At 29.8% G+C, this 17,858-nt stretch overlaps 1 pseudogene across 1 annotated transcript; it reads right to left on the bottom strand.

Annotated features, from left to right (window-relative positions):
• Positions 1–1,037: 1,037 nt before the first annotated feature.
• LOC145585217 (glycolipid transfer protein 3-like) lies at positions 1,038–8,326 on the bottom strand (annotated as a pseudogene). Its single transcript, XR_014100601.1, has 6 exons — positions 7,706–8,326; positions 6,338–6,393; positions 4,909–5,036; positions 2,443–2,581; positions 1,574–1,717; positions 1,038–1,230 (listed from the first exon to the last, which is right to left on the bottom strand). The product of XR_014100601.1 is annotated as a glycolipid transfer protein 3-like (transcript).
• Between the last annotated feature and the right edge of the window lie 9,532 nt (positions 8,327–17,858).

Here is a 17,858-nt window from a genome sequence, read left to right as displayed (position 1 = left end):
ATTCACATTCGGAGAACGGGGCACCAACTCCCACATCTTATTTTTAATAAGAGCATTATTCATCATCCATAGCCATTTTTCAATTTGGGTCATGAAGAACTGCTACCGGATTTCTAGTTGTACAGTCAAAGTTGTTATTTAGTTACCTTATTTGTAGCTTAATAATGGACGCCTAATGATAGGCTTGGAAGTTTGTATAATTAAACATATCCTGTATTTTACAGTATCCTTTAAATATGTGTGTTAAAGTCTAAGTGGACAACAATATGAGACTGAACCGCTGAATGGTGAAGGAGTGAAAGTTCGGTTTGCGGTTTGGATTATAGCCAAAACCGAATCCAATCCGAATTAATTCGGTTTTGCATTTCTCAAACCGAATCCAAACTGAATTTAGATTCGGTCCAATCCATACCAAACCGAATTAATTCAATTTTGCTAATTAGAATCTAATCCAAACTAAAATTTGTTCCATTCTTTCGCAACATTCAAACTCGAAACTCAAAATTCACCTAAAAAATTCCTACAATCGTTGAACTTTTTTTTGTTAACTACATTCTTTGCGAGAGAGAGAGATCTTGAGAAAAAGAATTGAGAATTAGGGTCTTTTATTTTGGTTTATACATGAAAAGGCAAAGGGGTTGAGATACTTTGTAAAAGAAAATAGGCTTAATGTAATAGATCGGAATTTTGGTTTGTAATTCGGTTATTTGTTTTTTAAATTGTAAAAACACCGGTGAAAGCCCCGACAAAAATTACAATTAAGACCAGATAAAAAGAAATAAAAGAGAAGGAGAGTAAAAGGAGAAGAGTGAAGGAAAACCTCCTATATCTATTAATTTATACACTTTTATACAAAGTATATCTACATCGATCCCTTTCAAATGAAAGTCCATCATGCAATTGAAGATATTTAGCGATAAGAGTATGTAATAACCAACTCATAAGGTTTTGTGAATTATAAACTGTAAAAATATTAATAAGCAATTATAATTAGGTGATTTTTTTTTTTTGAAATATTGTAATTAGGTGATTAATTATTGATAGAAGTCTTAATCTTCAACAACATACGTATTTACATAAGTACGTATACATTAAAACATGAAGTAGAATTGCCTAGAAAATTAATCTCTATTTCTTTTCAGTAACTATGTACAGAAGTAAGTCATATTAACATTTGCAAGTCGATCAACGTCCTTATGTAGATTTGAGCTTCTCCAGCCGAAATGAGCTCTGAAAACATACACAAGATTCAGAATTAAATTTCCAGCAATGTATAATAGAATGGTTCTTGAGATCATTTTTCACTAAATCTTGTTATTTCTTGACAAATTAAATATAATAATGATAATAATAATAATAATAATAATAATAATAATAATACATATAGATTGATTAATTATAAAGTCGATTTATGTATGTACCTAAAAATTGTGACTAGCTCAGCAACATATTATACATATTGATTAATTTATAAAGTCGGTTTATGTATGTACATATAAATTGTGACTAGCTCAACAACATATTATACAGATTGATTACTTATTATAAAGTCGATTTAATGACGGGCACTTACAAGAGTAGAGTGTAGATCTTCCAAAAGGGGCAAAAGTAATGAAATGAAAGCTTGGATGTCATCTCTGAAGGAGTCAATATCATCACCTTTGTCCATGAGTAGGAGAATAAGTGTATCAGTTTCAGGCACTAATTTTAGAGCTACCTGCATCACCAACCATTTTCATATATCATGCTACATTATATTGTACACCAAATTTCCCTACTATAACTCCACCAATATCATATGTAACGTATTTTAATTTTCATGACAATTCTATTCGTACAATTTAAGCCGTGTAAATTGTAATGCTTAGGTTTTAATTAACCTTCTATGTTTGTTTGTTTGTTTAAGCCGTATTGTAAATTTGTACTCGTACAATTTAAGCCGTATTGTAAATTTGTACTCGTACAATTTAAGCCATATTGTAAATTTGTTTTTTTTTTCTTTTTTTATTTTTATGATGACGCGACTCTCTCTACTAATTATTTAATGTATTTATCTAAAACTTATAATGTTTCATTTGAATAAAATTACTCTGCATTTATTAGATTCGTTCTAAGCTAATTCACTAATTTTGATCATTATTTCACTTTGTTAAATCATTGTTTTGAGTTGATATATATACAATACAAAATAACATTTAAATATACATCTTTAATTATGCAGAGGATTATTATTTATTATATTATATTTTATTATATTATAAACTATATGTACTTTGTATTATTATTTATTATATTAGTACTTCCTATAATTTTATAATTCCAATTTCAAATATGATAGTCAATCAAATTGATATGAATTGGATATAAAATAAAATAATTAGTGTCGTAGACCTTATGATACGGGGAAATTAAATTGAGGAGGAAGAGAGTTTAAGAATTTACTTTGTAAGCAGATGCTGAAATCCATCCATGCCAAGGTTTTAATGTGGTTTCGTAAGAATTGGCCACAATTTGCTCCATACTTTCCCTTGGTTCAGCTACTAGCTTTTCAAGTAATGCTGCCGTGAAGTCTAAGGTCCTTTAATATTCACATGAAAACAAATAATTATATATTGTCCTCGCCCATAAATAAAATATACGCGTACAACAACAACAACAACAAAAAACATTCGCATTATGGATAATAGGAGTATTTGTAAAAGTGATGCTATATGGTGGAAATTTATGAATGTAATAATATTCATTACTTCAATTTATGCGTAATTTTGTCATGCATTCCTAAATTATTAAACTCTTAAGCTAAAAACACGTTCTAATAAATTAGGGAAATCACATATTAAATCACCCCATAGGTTCATATAATGCTGAATCGAATTAAATTAAATGACATAGAGTTGCACAATTAAGTTGATCATATGTATTCCCAAGATTAATTTCAATCATTATAACACATTTTCATGTTAATCATATATATATAATCGATTTTCTAGCTATTAGCTTGACCATTAGAACTAAAAAAAAAAAAATACAATTAGCTTTAGCTTGGATGATAATTTCCAAAATTTTAGAAATTTATTAATTTATTAATATAAATAAGTTCTTAAAGCTACTCGTAATTGAGAAAATTAAGCCCATTTAAGTAACAAGTCATTAGCTAATCATTAGGGCACAAAAAAGCTACAAAGAGAGTTAGCTTAAAATCATATGTGGCATGTCAAGCTTATTCGACAATTAGTTTACTATTTCATTATATTAGGTTCGTAGTAAATGGGATCGTCCAAGTCCCAATTTAATTAATTTGTGACAAATTTAATCAATTTAAGGTAGCAATTGATCCAATAGCGGTCTATTAGGTACCATGCAGAAGCGGGACGACAAATGCTAACACTGAAAGTGATCTGGTATATTTTGTTAAATTGAGTCTTAAAATTATTTTTTTAGGAAAAATATATTACTAAATTAAAAAATCAGAGCTCTTTCTTAAAAGGCTTATGCGATCGACCACCCTATACATGCTTAGAACCACCCTTGGTACCATGCATGCATGATGCATCATGCATGTTATCATGTACAATTGTACAAATAAAGGAGAGCATGCAGAGGAGACACAAAATTAAAATCTCGACGTACGAAAATGTATTATTAATTTCATCGATTTGTCTGGTTGTACTAAAAATTATATAAATTACTCTAGTATTTTATATTATCTGTCATTTAGATTTTAGATAATTTTACCTTGCTATCGTCTATAATTTAACATTATTTATCAATGAGTTATTGTGTTTGGATATCAAAAACAATATTTGGATCAAATTGTTATAAAATGGTTTTAAATAATCAAAATTGTTAGGGGCATGTGCAAAATAACCTAAAACGAGGGAACTGTGCCCAACAGTTATGTTTTTTCTTCGTTTTGTTGTTGGTTTATGGTTGGATGTTAAGAAAATAAATTAAACTCTATCTCAACAAAAAAATTAAGCTAATGTTGAAACTCATAACTGATTTATATACTCAATCATACCCCTTCACATGAGAGACTGTCAGCACAAGCTCCGCCATATCTAGTGCTTTATAGTATTCCACTTTAAAAGGAGGGGCTAGATGAGGTTAGAACTTGTGACCTTTGTGTCACATTGACGCTTTTACCATTGCATATAAAAAAATCACTGCCTAAAAAAAACCATATACAAAAAACATCTCAACCAAAAATTTAAGCAGATGATCAATGAAGTTCATAATAAACTTATACGTACACTCTATTAGAAAGTTATACCTTAATGGTAAACTAAAAGAGCAACTTTAATATTACTCCCTCCGTTTTTAAATATTTGCTCCATTTCTCTAGGGCACAAATGCCGATGCTAATCTTTGATCAATAATATCTTTGATTATCAATAAGTATAAATTCTAACAATTGAAATTTAATAATCTATTAATTGAGATGATTCCAACAAGTACCCACAAAACTATATTTTTTCTTATGTATAAATCACAAACATTAGTCAAAGTAGGACGAATGAATAGTGTAAAAAATTAAAATGGAGCAAGTATTTAAAAACGGAGAGAGTATCATATAAGAGTACTTGAAATTCCTTTAATGTCAACTAACTTCAATTAAATTAAAGAATGGATTGATCTTAGAGTATCAGAGGTCAAAGTCCGCGTACATAATTTACTTTTTGTAACTCTCTTTACACCAAAATTATTTTTCAAAAGAAAAATTTTCTTAAGACCTAGAATACATGTATATGTAATTATCAATATTGCCGGTAGCAATAATTCTCTTAGTTCGGATCATTTTACACAAACCGCGAATACTTTATTAGACATACCGTACCATCAATTGTTATAGATTTAACACAAGATTTAAGTAATTGGCATATATAGTAGGGGAATAATACATTCCTGGTTAGCCAAAGCAAGGCTTTGCTACAGCTATCACCTTTTTTGGCACATCGTTCAACTGCTTCTTTGTTTAATATCTCTACCAAATTTGAATATGTTGTCGGATCAGAATCGCAAAGCATCTCCAATCTCTAATTAAGGTTAGGATTCACCGATTCATGAACAAATGATAATTAATAAATGACAAATTAATTATATGAATCTTGTCTATGAATTAGGTGAATTTTAGGAAATGGTAAGCAATATTCATGCCACTTATATGCAAAATTAAGAGGAAACAGGCAAAATACAAAATCCAACTAAATTTGTCTTTATGAAAACAAATATAATTATTTTGTTTTTCTTTTGGTTTAAATTGGTAACTTAGGAAAGCACCAAAAACAGGCTAGATTAAATGTTTGTTTTATTAACGTGATTTTTATTTAACTAAATTTATTTGAACTTATTTGAGCTTATTCAACCTTTTTTTTTTAACGGGTTATTCAACCTTATTAGAATATTATTTATAAATTGAACCTATTGGTTAGTTCTTAAAAACCATTATCAGAAACACTTGATAGTTAAATTAATGTACCAACAATATTTCTTACATTAGACATATGCTTAATCCAGATCATGTTCAAACCCTATTACAAGTTTACAACCATCTCAACCATTGCAACGACATCAAAAACAAACTTCTTCTAGCTTTGGATAGTTTTATGGCAAGTTGTTACTAATGAATACATAAAATATACAAGTAGAGTATATTTAGGGTTAAAGCAGAATATTTCAATAGTTGAGCTTTTCTATTGATATCTTAAACAAGCAACTGTTTGTCAAAACAAATCATAATCTTGCATTCTTGCCAAGGCACAATCAAGATAGTGACTTAGCCTTGATTGATAACATTTTATGTCAACATTATTACCTTCAAAACTTCAAAATCCTTGTTATAAACAAGTATCATTAGACATTTAATATTAACATTAAGCATATTCTATCGATTTGACAATCTTTACTGTTCTAACTATTTTTTTACGGAATAATTTACCTTAAAATATATAGTTTTATTATATCTATTTAATTTCTAATTTAATGGCATAATATCTCATGAATGTCATCAATATAAAGTTTTGTTCATACACTATTGCTTACATATACTTTCTAGAAAATCATCATATATATATTGAATAATGCATCCCTGTTTCTTTAAGCCAATTATTGAAAAAAAAAAGGAAAAAAAAAATCTAACATAAAATTTGATGTCTTAATGTAAAAAAAAAAAAAAAAAAAAAAAAAAAAAAAAAAAAAAAAGAAGTGATTTTATGAGCAACTAAGTAATTTCCTATAGCGTAAGTTAGATAAGACAGTTTTCATCTATAAAATTTTGCCAATAAACTCGACTCCACAAAAACTGTTCAAGCTAGAAAGTGGAAGATGTATATTTTACCTGAACATTCTTGTGGATGTCTTGTCTCATTACAGCCATGGTAGGACCTATCTTATCTGCAATAATTTTACATAAATACGCAAACAATCATAAATCCAAAGATATAATGATGAATTGTTAAACATAACTATCTCCGACAAGATCCTCCCATCTTAAGATACATATGCATAGATTTTATTACGTACATGATAATTAAAATTATACACATTGAGTCGAATATAACAAAGTCTAAATTAAAAATAAAAAATAAAAAATGGTTATGATTAATTTTCATAGTTTGACTCTATATCATCAAGACATTTCATATTAACGAATAGGAAAGGAGAAAGTACAATTTATTAAATTTTTTGATAATCTAATCATCTAGAGAAAAAAAATAAAGATAAAGAAGAAAACGAATTAATTCATGATTATATAATTATGTACTCCCTCCGTCCCTAAATTACATTCCTACTTCTTACATTTATTCTTCATATCATAGAAAGAAGTAGAAATGTAATTTAGGGACGGAGGGAGTAGCAAACTACGCTACATACTGAAAATGAAAAGTCAATGGAAAAAAATTTTGTTGAGAGATATTTTTAAGTTTGAGTGCCTCAAATACGTATGTGTAAAAACGATATTTACCTTCAATTAATGTAACACCAACGTGTTTTGGACTATATCAAACTAGTAATAATTTAATTAAAGAAAACTTACTAGTGAAGGAGGAAAACTTAATTGTCATGTCATAATAATAGTAATATAAGCTCTCCAATAGAGTTACATAAACCCTAAAATAACTAATGACACCTATAAATCAAAATTCTCTTATAAATTGATTTTGTCTTACGTATCCAACCTTATAATTTTGATGTATTTTTTTTTTTTTTTGATAAATATAATTTTGATGTATTGAATATGTATATTTTGAAGAGATGACATTTTATCTAATACTCTGTACTTTGTAATTTGACTTAAAATAAGGGCAATTGGGAATTTTTTTTATATGATAACGAGTCTTTTTATGTATTGTTGGATTGAAATTTACATTTCGTTGTTTTTTAATAATAATCTAAATGATTTTTTTTTTTTTTTTTTGGGAAGGTTCAAATGTAATCTGATATTATTTTATGTGACAAACAACGACTATCTCTATTGTTGTTCTCATCTCATGAATCCCTTCGTTTTATCTTTTATCTTTTATCTTTCTCTTTTCTCAGTAAAATTTATAAATCACCCGATTTTGTTATTTAGGAACGGAATAATAAGACATGCTACTATTTATGATAATAAGATGGACCTTCTCATGTATAGATAAACTTGTGGTTAGTTGAGTAAAAGCCACAAAAAAAAAGAGTAAAAGCCACAAAACGACATGTATCATACATGAGGCATCCACAAGCCTGATTATGACTAGCAGGTAAGCCAATTAAAGTTGAAAGCAACTTCTTCAAAAATCAATCAATTAATCAACAGTAGACTTCATAAAAATTAAGAGATAAAATAAAATTACCAAGAACTTGAATGATCAAGGTGCAAATTGACAGAAAAGGCCTTGTAGGTATATAAGAAACAACCCGTTCTTGTTGAATTTGATCTGCAGTCACTACATCACCAGCACCAGCATCAGCAGTCGCGACAACAGCATCAGCACCAGCACCAGCAGCCGCAGCAGTAGCATCAGCATCAGTAGCAGCAGGAGAAGACAGAGCCATAACAGTATTGTTGTTATTGTTGTTGTTGCTTAAAGTAGCGCGACGATTAAGTTTGATAAGCAAAGAAAGCTCTTGAATAGCAGATTTAATCTCTGTTTTCTTCTCCATTTCTCTCTTCCTCTTCATGATTCTGCTCTCAATAAAAAATAATCTTACTTAATAAAAAGTCTTCTCTCTTATTGAATTTATGTATGTATGTTTGTGTAGTGAGAGAATTACGGTGTGTTTTATTTCCTAGTGTTATAAAAAAAAATAATGATGAGAAAAAGAGAGGCAAACAGAAGAAGATTACATTTTTTTTGATATATTTTCAAGTCTTATTAGATTCTTTCTTGAAAATGTTATCAAATTATTATTATTCATAATCAACTCTTATTAATAATTTAATTAGAGGGTGGTTTTTATTTTTAGCTGACCTTTTATTTAGTGCTTGTTTATAAATTTTATTATATTGTCAATTATTATTAATTTTATACTGATTAAACTATTGATGGTGACCTCGAATTTGACCTAAGAGTAATTTTAAAATTTTAATTTTACAACCAATCATAAACAATGGCATGCAATTTGTTTAGTGTTATCTAGCGTGATCACTTGAATAATTTCATAGTATCATGACTATCATCTATACACATCTATATAGAGTAATTTTATAAGTTGATAATAAAACATATTACTACGAGTCTAGGACGATGACAACAACGAACAAAGCCTTATTAGTCTTATATTCTCATTAGTACCATATGGTCCTTCACAAAGTATGTTCACGGAAATTGTTTTAAACTCATTATAATCCATTTGAGAGTAATCGGAGAAATAGTGTCACTTTATAAAGTACTTTTAGAAAATTTACTCCAACTATCACCAAGACACCAAGTGACTTTAGTATGGAACCTATCTTTTATTTGAGCCAGGTTTATGGACTGGACTCTCCTCTTTTTTATTTGGATTGCTCGGACATCAGGCCCCTTTTGTGTGTACAACTTCACTCTTAGAAAGTATCGGGGGTATGGTATATGTTGATTGATTTTCGTGTGTACGTACACCTTCACTCCTAGAGAGTACGTAGGGGGTACGGTATATAATTAATGATTGATTTCAAGTTTTTAACATAAAGCTATAACTAACAATATTACCAATTCACTTCATTCCATTATTTATAACCTTTTTTTTCAAAATCTTGACTAGAAAAACATACAAGTAATCCTTAATATTCTTTTGAAACTAGTAATATAATACAAAATTACTTGGTGAGAAAAATGGTAATTAAATAATCCAAACAAAACATTGGGTTTAATCTTTAAAAATTTCTTATAAACAGTGGGATTCATTCCAAGGTTGATGGTTTTTTATTTTATTTTTTATTTTATTTTTCATTTTTTATTTTTTACATTATTAATTTTTGAAATGGTCCAAGAATGATGAAGTTCGATTGTATGTAGTAGAATTTACTCGATTAATAAAAAAAATATGAAAGCAGATAATGAAAGATGATGTATTGATAATATATGAAGATGGTGCATGCATATCATATTTTATCACCTTTTGTATTTTTATACACTTGGATGATCAAACTTATCTTACCCCAATTGCTTCAATTCCTTTCCTAAAATGTTAATGAATGAATCCAAAAACACTTTAATTTGTTATTCGTCGTTCTAGATGAAAACTACCACGGGTCGAGGGGATTATTGTAGTATGCTCGTATGTTCTTGTAGTTGTAGTAATTTTTTTTTTTAAAGGCAAAATTAAAGAAGTTAACGTGCATGAGAGATTTTTATGAGACAATTTTGTAAATGGAAAGAAAACCTTGATCCATTGAATTTTCTCTACTCCTTGTAATACAATATGACAACAACCTAATAACAGTTCAATGTTTTTTTTTTTTTTCCTCCTCCTCTATGAACTCGATCAAGTTCCTTGCAGTGATTCAATTCTCTCAAATCATTGCGCATTAGTACTCACTCAAAAGTATAATTACAACATCAGTTCTAGGTTAAAAGATTTTTATTATGATTTACGTACAAATTTAAATATGAATTTTTGAGCTTAGGATAATAGTTTGAGTGTATGAACGTTAATTTATTGTAATGTACAAGTAATTAGACTTGCAGTGGTACGGTGTAACCGTGTAAAGTAGTTGTCGAAAGAATATTTAGTTGAAGTAGTCAGCCAATTGTTGAAATTGGGACTATTTGTTTTTGCTCTTGAAAACGAATAAAGAATGTTTTGGCCAATTGTTCGTTTAGTTAGTAGCCATTTCATGTACTTGGTGTAACACCTAGTTTCGAGATCCTGTTTTGTAGGTCATTTTAAATGAGCAAATAATTTCGGGTGTACGGTACACCTGGGTGTATATAACAAATTCAACCTAGTTTCTCCTGCTCACGTAAAATCATGAATGACCATGTTTAGATATATTCTTGTTCCATCGTCAATCTTAAAAATGGACACTTGATATGGGTGAACGGGCTAGACAAAGAGAATGAAGTCTCTCCCATATTGTTTCTAGTGTGAATCCCTATCTTTTAAAGGTTTGTGATAACTCTTTACTAATTTGCTTATTTTTCCTTATTAATGTTAATTGTCTCTTTTTAATTGACCTTCTAATAATATATATCCCTAAAATATTTGTTTACATATTTCCCTAATTAATGCTGCCAATAACTAGAGTTGTGATTAGGCCAATCCGATAGAGCTCTTCAAACAAGGGTACAAGGTTAGCTATAATGCTTACATTTGCATGCATTAGCCGCCCTATTAGTGACAAAATCGCAATTGTTGTAATATTTAAATAACAAAGGAAGTATGATTATTGATTAATAATTAAATTTATTTTAAAAAGTCGCATACCAAATTTCCCTCTTACTTCAAGGGGTCAACGGGCCGATTAGGGAATCAAGCCGTTTAGGGGAGTTGAAGTTGGCCTTTCTTTATATGGACAACATTTCAATCATTAGTATAAGTTCTTATAATTATTCTAATATTTGAATTTTTGGAATTAGTGGGAATACATGATTAAAGTGTCGGAACTTTGAAGTAAACTGAAATAATTAACTTTAGAATTGAAATGAAAATATACGAAAGAAGATACGATACAATGTTTCTGTTGTATGTAATGGTGGAATTCATGAAGAACGTGACTATCTAATTATGATTATTGTTCAAAAGAGTGACGAATCTATGAACATAAGTGCTCCTACTAACTACCAACTAGTTTGTCAAACCTTTTTCAAGCTAATCATTACACTATTTCTACTTAAAATTTATGTCTTGTTTTATGTTTAGCATTTGTGAAACAGAATCCTTGTACATAGATTATGCTAAGTTGCTAACCACTCACTTATATTGTTCCCTTAATTAATGAAAAAAATGCACCAAATATTATGCAAAATGGGTTAAGTTGACATAATGAATGTGTCACTTGTGGCTAGGGATGGGCATAGATGGAATCTGGCCTCTAACCTTTTAATGTGGTTTGGACCCTACACAACCCATAAGGTTTTAAATATCCAAAAAGTGTTTGGTATAAGCATCGTAAATGAAATGGAAAGGATTCAAATAAGTAGGGGAAAAGGGTAAGGATAAACGTTACCTTTACGATATGTTTGGTTTCCTAGTGAAATGGAAACAATTGGAGTATATTGTGATTGAGTAAGGAAACGTATTTTGTTTCCACTAGTTTGTCAAGGGTAACAAATTAGGGGATTTTGTTACCCTTTGCAAATAGTATTCATTACTTTTAACCTATACCAAACAACTAGAAATGGAAACACATAATTGAATCTGTTTCCTGCATCTAAAATTAGTATACCATACGCCCCCTAAAATCTTATGAGTCTAGAGTCTTAAACGGATCTATAATAATAAGTCTTTGACTAGATTACTAAAAGGTTTTACATGTCTCCAAATGAATTTTAATTTGTCCACTTATTATATCTAACTAACTATTTTAAAGTGACATATTTATGTCAACTTTCATTTACTATCGCATTCACCATTTATTTTGGAAAAATAGGTTTTTAACCGTCCTAACTTTTGTCTTTTTGCTTTTAACTTGGATGGCTAATGCAGCGCGCGTTATAGCTAGTTATGTTTGAAACCTTTTTCGTTTTGACCTTATGTTACAAATTTTGTTGTTAGCATCATTAATGAGTTTAAATATGTAAACGAATATTTTTAGGGTATAAATGTCCGCACATTATTTTTAAGAGATATAAAAAGAGGTAATTAACATTGATGAGGATATATTGGTAATAAACATTTTTGAGGATATTGACTTTTATCAAACATTCAAAGCCAAATGTCTAGTGACCTGAAAAACCGGTTAATTTTTTTTATAAAATGTCACGCGTCATCGAGGGTGGAGAAAAGGGTTTAGAATGGTTTTTGAGGTGGATGTCTAGAGGAAAAGAGGGGGGGTGTTGTTTCGGGATGGGAGCCAGGAAAGGGAAGGGGCCAATTTTGGGTACGGAGAGGAGGGTGGTTGTTTTTGGTGTAAAGGAAAGGTAAGGTTGGTTTTCGATAAAGTGTAAAAATTGCATATATTAATTTTTTTTCATTTATTTTGAATTCATTAATTAGGTCTAAGCACGAAACAATTTGTATTTTGTAAGTGAAAATTGCATATTTTAATTATTTTTTTAATGATTTTGAACTCATTGATTAGGTCTATCTAAGTATGAAACAACCCATATACTTCCTCCGTTACACATTATGTGCAACAAACCTTGTTGCACGTTTCCCAAGACAAAATTTGTTAATGGTTAATTAACAAAGTGAAAGGGTGTGTGATTAAGATAGGAGAGAGAAGTGGGATAATTAACCAATCAAGGTCACCGGCCACCACTTCCAACGAACTGCCATGGCTTCTCCCCAACACCACCTACCAGCCACCAGCAGCAACATCCACCCACTCTCCGAAACCACCACCACCACCCTATCTCATGACTCCCTCTCACCACCGCAACCAAAAACAAAGATCTGAAACCACCGCAACCAAAAACTAAGATCTGAAACCACCGCAACCAAAAACTAAGATCTGAAACCGACACAATCAAGATCTGAAACCACCTCAACCACGTTCACCCAGTTCGCAACCACCATAAAACCACCCTTTACACACTCTCTCACCACCGCAAACCCTAATCAATTTCAATTTCGAGGAGGATCGGCGACTATATCATGGAATAGGAGGTCGGTGACTCGATCGTCGGTGGTTTCCGAGCGAAGTGAGGAAATAAAGAAGCAATGTTAGGGTTTGGGTGGCTGGGATTGGGGTTTTTCTCGGGATCTCGGCGCGACAGGGGTAGGTTTGGGCGGCAGAGACGACTTGGGTCGGGAATTTCGCGGCGACATGGAGAGGAGGAGCTAGGGGGATTCGGGGTTGTGGCTGGGCGGATCCGGGCCGTTGATGTGAGAGAAGAGAGAGAAAAGTGGTGGTGGTGGTGGTGGCGGCGGGGCTGGTGAGAGAAAAATTGGTGATAATGGTGGTGGATGTAGTTGTGAGGGAGGAGAGAGATTGGGATGGGTTTAGATAATTGAGTAATTAATTTTGATTAATATGTTAATAACATATAATCTTAATCATTTAATATGTGTTAGTAAAGTTAACTTAGGGTACATTGGTAATTTTATGTAAAAAAAATTACTAAAAGAAGAAAGTTTTAGTTTGTTGTAGATAATGTGTAACATCCGTTTTTGGAAAATATTGCACATAATACGTAACGGAGGAAGTAATAATTATAGATCCACAATACCGATTGTTCAAAGGTTGATTCTTACTAAAATAATTTGAGTTAAACCTGACCAAATTCGTTACCTTACTTGAAATGACCCAAAGTCTTGGCTTGAACTTGATAGAAAGGTTTATTATATTCATAGAACTAAGATCTTAGTTTAATCACATCAAACGAACAGATCAGATCAAACGAGATAATTTCATATCAGATCAGTTAAACAAAAATAAGATGAATAGGCGGATTAGATAAAGTACAGCAGTAGCAACTAGAGCTGTTCAATGGACAGAGGGTCCATCAAAAGCCCTGACCCAGCCCAATTATAAACGGGCCAGGCCCGTCCAATAATTAAACAGGCCGGGTCCTTATAGGGTCAGCTAACCATGGATCCTTACAGGGCTGGGCTGGCTCTTATAGGGTTTATAATTTTTTGGCTGGACTCTTATAAGATCTATTTTTTTTTACTCTTATTGGGTCTATAATTAGGCCCTGTTCTTTTGAGCTTCTGGGCAGAGCAGAGCAGATTTCAGCAGAGCAGAGCAAAGCAGAGCAGAGCAGAGCAGATTTCAGCAGAGCAGAGCAGATTGAAGCAAAGCAGAGCAAAGCAGAGCCGAGCCGAGCAGAGCAGAGCAGAGCAGATTTCATTAATATTAATATTATTATTATTACTAATATTATTATAATTACTAATATTATTATTACTATTATTATTATTATTATTATTATTATTACTACTATTATTATTACTATTATTATTATTATTATTATTATTATTATTATTATTTTTACTATTATTATTATTATTACTATTATTATTATTACTATTATTATTATTATTATTACTATTATTATTATTACTACTATTATTATTATTATTATTATTATTATAACTACTACTACTACTACTACTACTACTACTACTACTACTACTACTACTACTACTACTTATACTTACTAATACTACTACTACTACGACTACTACTTATACTTACTACTACTACTAAATTTTATTATTAAATATTAATTATAATTAATAATATTTATATTATTAAATATTAATTATATTATTAATATTATTATTATCAAATATTAATTATGTTATTATTAATATTATTATTATTAAATATTAATTATATTATTATTAATATTATTATTATTAAATATTAATTATTATTATTATTATTAAATATTAATATTTAATAATATTATTATTATTAAATATTAATTATATATTATTATTATTAAATATTAATTATATATTATTATTACTATTAAATATTAATTATATATTATTATCATTAAATATTAATTATATATTATTATTACTATTAAATATTAATTATATATTATTATCATTAAATATTTATTATTATTATTAAATATTATTTATATATTTTTATTATTAAATATTAATTATATATTATTATTATTAAATATTATTTATATATTATTATTATTAAATATTAATTATATATTATTATTATTAAATATTTATTATTATTATTATAAAATATTATTTATTTATTATTATTATTAAATATTGATTATTATTATCATTAAGTATTAATTATTTATTATTATTATTAAATATACATTATTATTATAATAATTCAATATTAAGTATTAATTTTAAGCAGAGCAGAGCAGGGCAGGGCAGAGCAGAGCAAAGCAGAGCAGAGCAGATTGAAGCAGAGCAGAGCAGATTTCAGCAGAGCAGAGCAGAGCAAAGCAAAGCAGAGCAGATTTCAGCAGAGCAAAGCAGCTCTAAAGAACGGGGCCTTACTAGTATTAAAATAAAAAACAAATTTCCAAAGAAATTTCCTCCTTTCTAACGTCAGTTTCAAAAAAACAAAAAAAATTCCCTTTCAAAATCCCCTATTTCCCCCAAATGATGAACCCTAAAAAAATTCCCAAATTCTAAATCTTCAATTTATCACCTTCTTGCTTGCCGCTCTCAATCGTTGATTCCGTCATATCATTTCAATTACCAAGGTATGTTGTTCGATTTCGCTCAATTCTTCTCGATCATATTCAAGTAGTACATTTTAATTTCTTTTTTCAATTATTTTGATTTGTTTCATCTGGAATTTGTATGTTTTTGTGATTTTCATTATTAATGAGAAGATTAATGTAGTTTCCTATGCAATTTGTATGTTTCTTCTATTGCTAATTTTGTCAATTTAGTTTAGTTTGAAATTAGGAGCTCTGTTTAATAGATCTGCAATGAAATTTGGTTGCGGTTGAATGATTATTTCACCTTTTTAAGATTCTTTTTGCTAAGTTGATGTTGTTCAATAATAGGTGGTTTTCAATAGTTTTTCTAGCTTTGCTTTTTACCCTAATGTGTTCGATAACATTATAAAATTGGAAACAAACTATTTGTTTGCTATTTTGAATGTTCCTTGTTGAATGATTTGCTGGTTTCGTGTAAACGAGTTGCCGAACCTACTGCGTAACATTGTTTTCGCCTTTTGATCATGAATTCATTAGATTTTTGTTCGGAATTCGTAATATTTTCGACCTTTTAAAATTTTAATCGTCAAGTTATAATTTTTGTTCAAAATCCTACTTGGGTTTTCCTTAACATGTAATTTGATTGTTCATATTTGTATTTTCTGGGTATTATATAATGTTTTTGGGTATTTTTTGCTCTCACTATTTTTGTTTGTCTTCAATTGCTGCTATTTAATTTTAATTTCGTCATTTCATTTTTCTGTTAGGTTTTATAATCGGTTTTTATTTTCTGGGTATTATATAATTGTTGAAGGTTCTCATTCTTTTTCGACCGTAGAAGAAAAAGGTTTTAGGCGGATGATGTTAAAGGCTAATTCTAAATTTAAACCATTTAGTCGAGCAACTTTAACTAGAGACCTTTTTTCTTTGTATGCCTCTTATAGAGAGAAAATTAAAAAAATTTTGAGGAATGCACCCGGACGAATATGTTTGACAACTGATAATTGGAAATCATCACATACTTGGCAACATTACATTTGCATAACTGCCCATTTTATTGATCATGATTGGAAACTTCATAAAAGGATTATTAAGTTCACATCATTGTCACCCCCCTTTGATGGACAAAGCATCTCCGAAGAGGTTTTTATGTTTCTTAATCAATGGCATTTAGATGACAAAGTGCTTAGCTTAACGGTTGACAATGCAAGTTACAATGATGTGATGGTTAAGCACATGAAAAATCGTCTTGGGTCAAGGGGTATGTTGGTTAGTGGTGGTTGTTTTTTTCATATAAGATGTTGTGCTCATATCATCAATCTTATTGTCCAATCCGGTCTATCTTGTATTGAGAACATATTAGATAAGATTAGAAACTTGGTAAAATTTGTTACAAGATCATCTTCTAGAAGCAAGGACTTTTATGATACCGCTCAAAAGCATTTTCATTTAGAGGCTAAGAGGAAACTTCGTATGGACATGCAAGTTCGTTGGAACTCTACATTTATGATGCTTGATAATGTGCTTTATTACAAAGATGTTTTTATTCATTTGGGGTCATTACATGCATCTTTCAAGAGTAATGTGCCTTTGGAGGATGAATGGGAAAATTTGAGTGTTGTTCACAAGTTTTTGAAACTCTTTTATGATGTTACATGTATGTTCTCGGCCAATAAGTCTCCAACTTCTAACATGTATTTTAAGGGAGCATGTATGGTGCATCGTCGTTTACTTGAGACATCTAAAGGTCCACATGAATTTTTAGCTCAAATGGTGTTACCTATGTTGGAAAAATTTGACAAATATTGGTCCGAGTATAACATATATCTAGCTTGTGCGGCAATTCTTGATCCAAGGTTTAAGTTAAAGTTTGTGGAGTATTGTTTTGACAAGATATATGGTTTGGATGAGGCTATGTGTAAAGTTGAAAAAGTGTTGAACACTTTAAGATCTTTGTATAATGAGTATAAGTCAACATTTTCAACTTCCCCAATTGTTGCTCCCTCTACTACAAGTAGTAGGATTGAAGATGAAAACTTCTTTGATGATTATCAAAGCTATAGTTCAAGAATTACAAGGACTCAAACAAAAAAGTCCCAACTTGAGTCATATTTGGAGGAATCGGAGCTTGAT

Source organism: Chenopodium album, chromosome 16 (assembly GCF_948465745.1).
Source record: "Chenopodium album chromosome 16, dcCheAlbu1.1, whole genome shotgun sequence".
NCBI classification, from domain to species: Eukaryota; Viridiplantae; Streptophyta; class Magnoliopsida; order Caryophyllales; family Amaranthaceae; genus Chenopodium; species Chenopodium album.
This window is presented reverse-complemented; position numbering and strand designations above follow the sequence as displayed.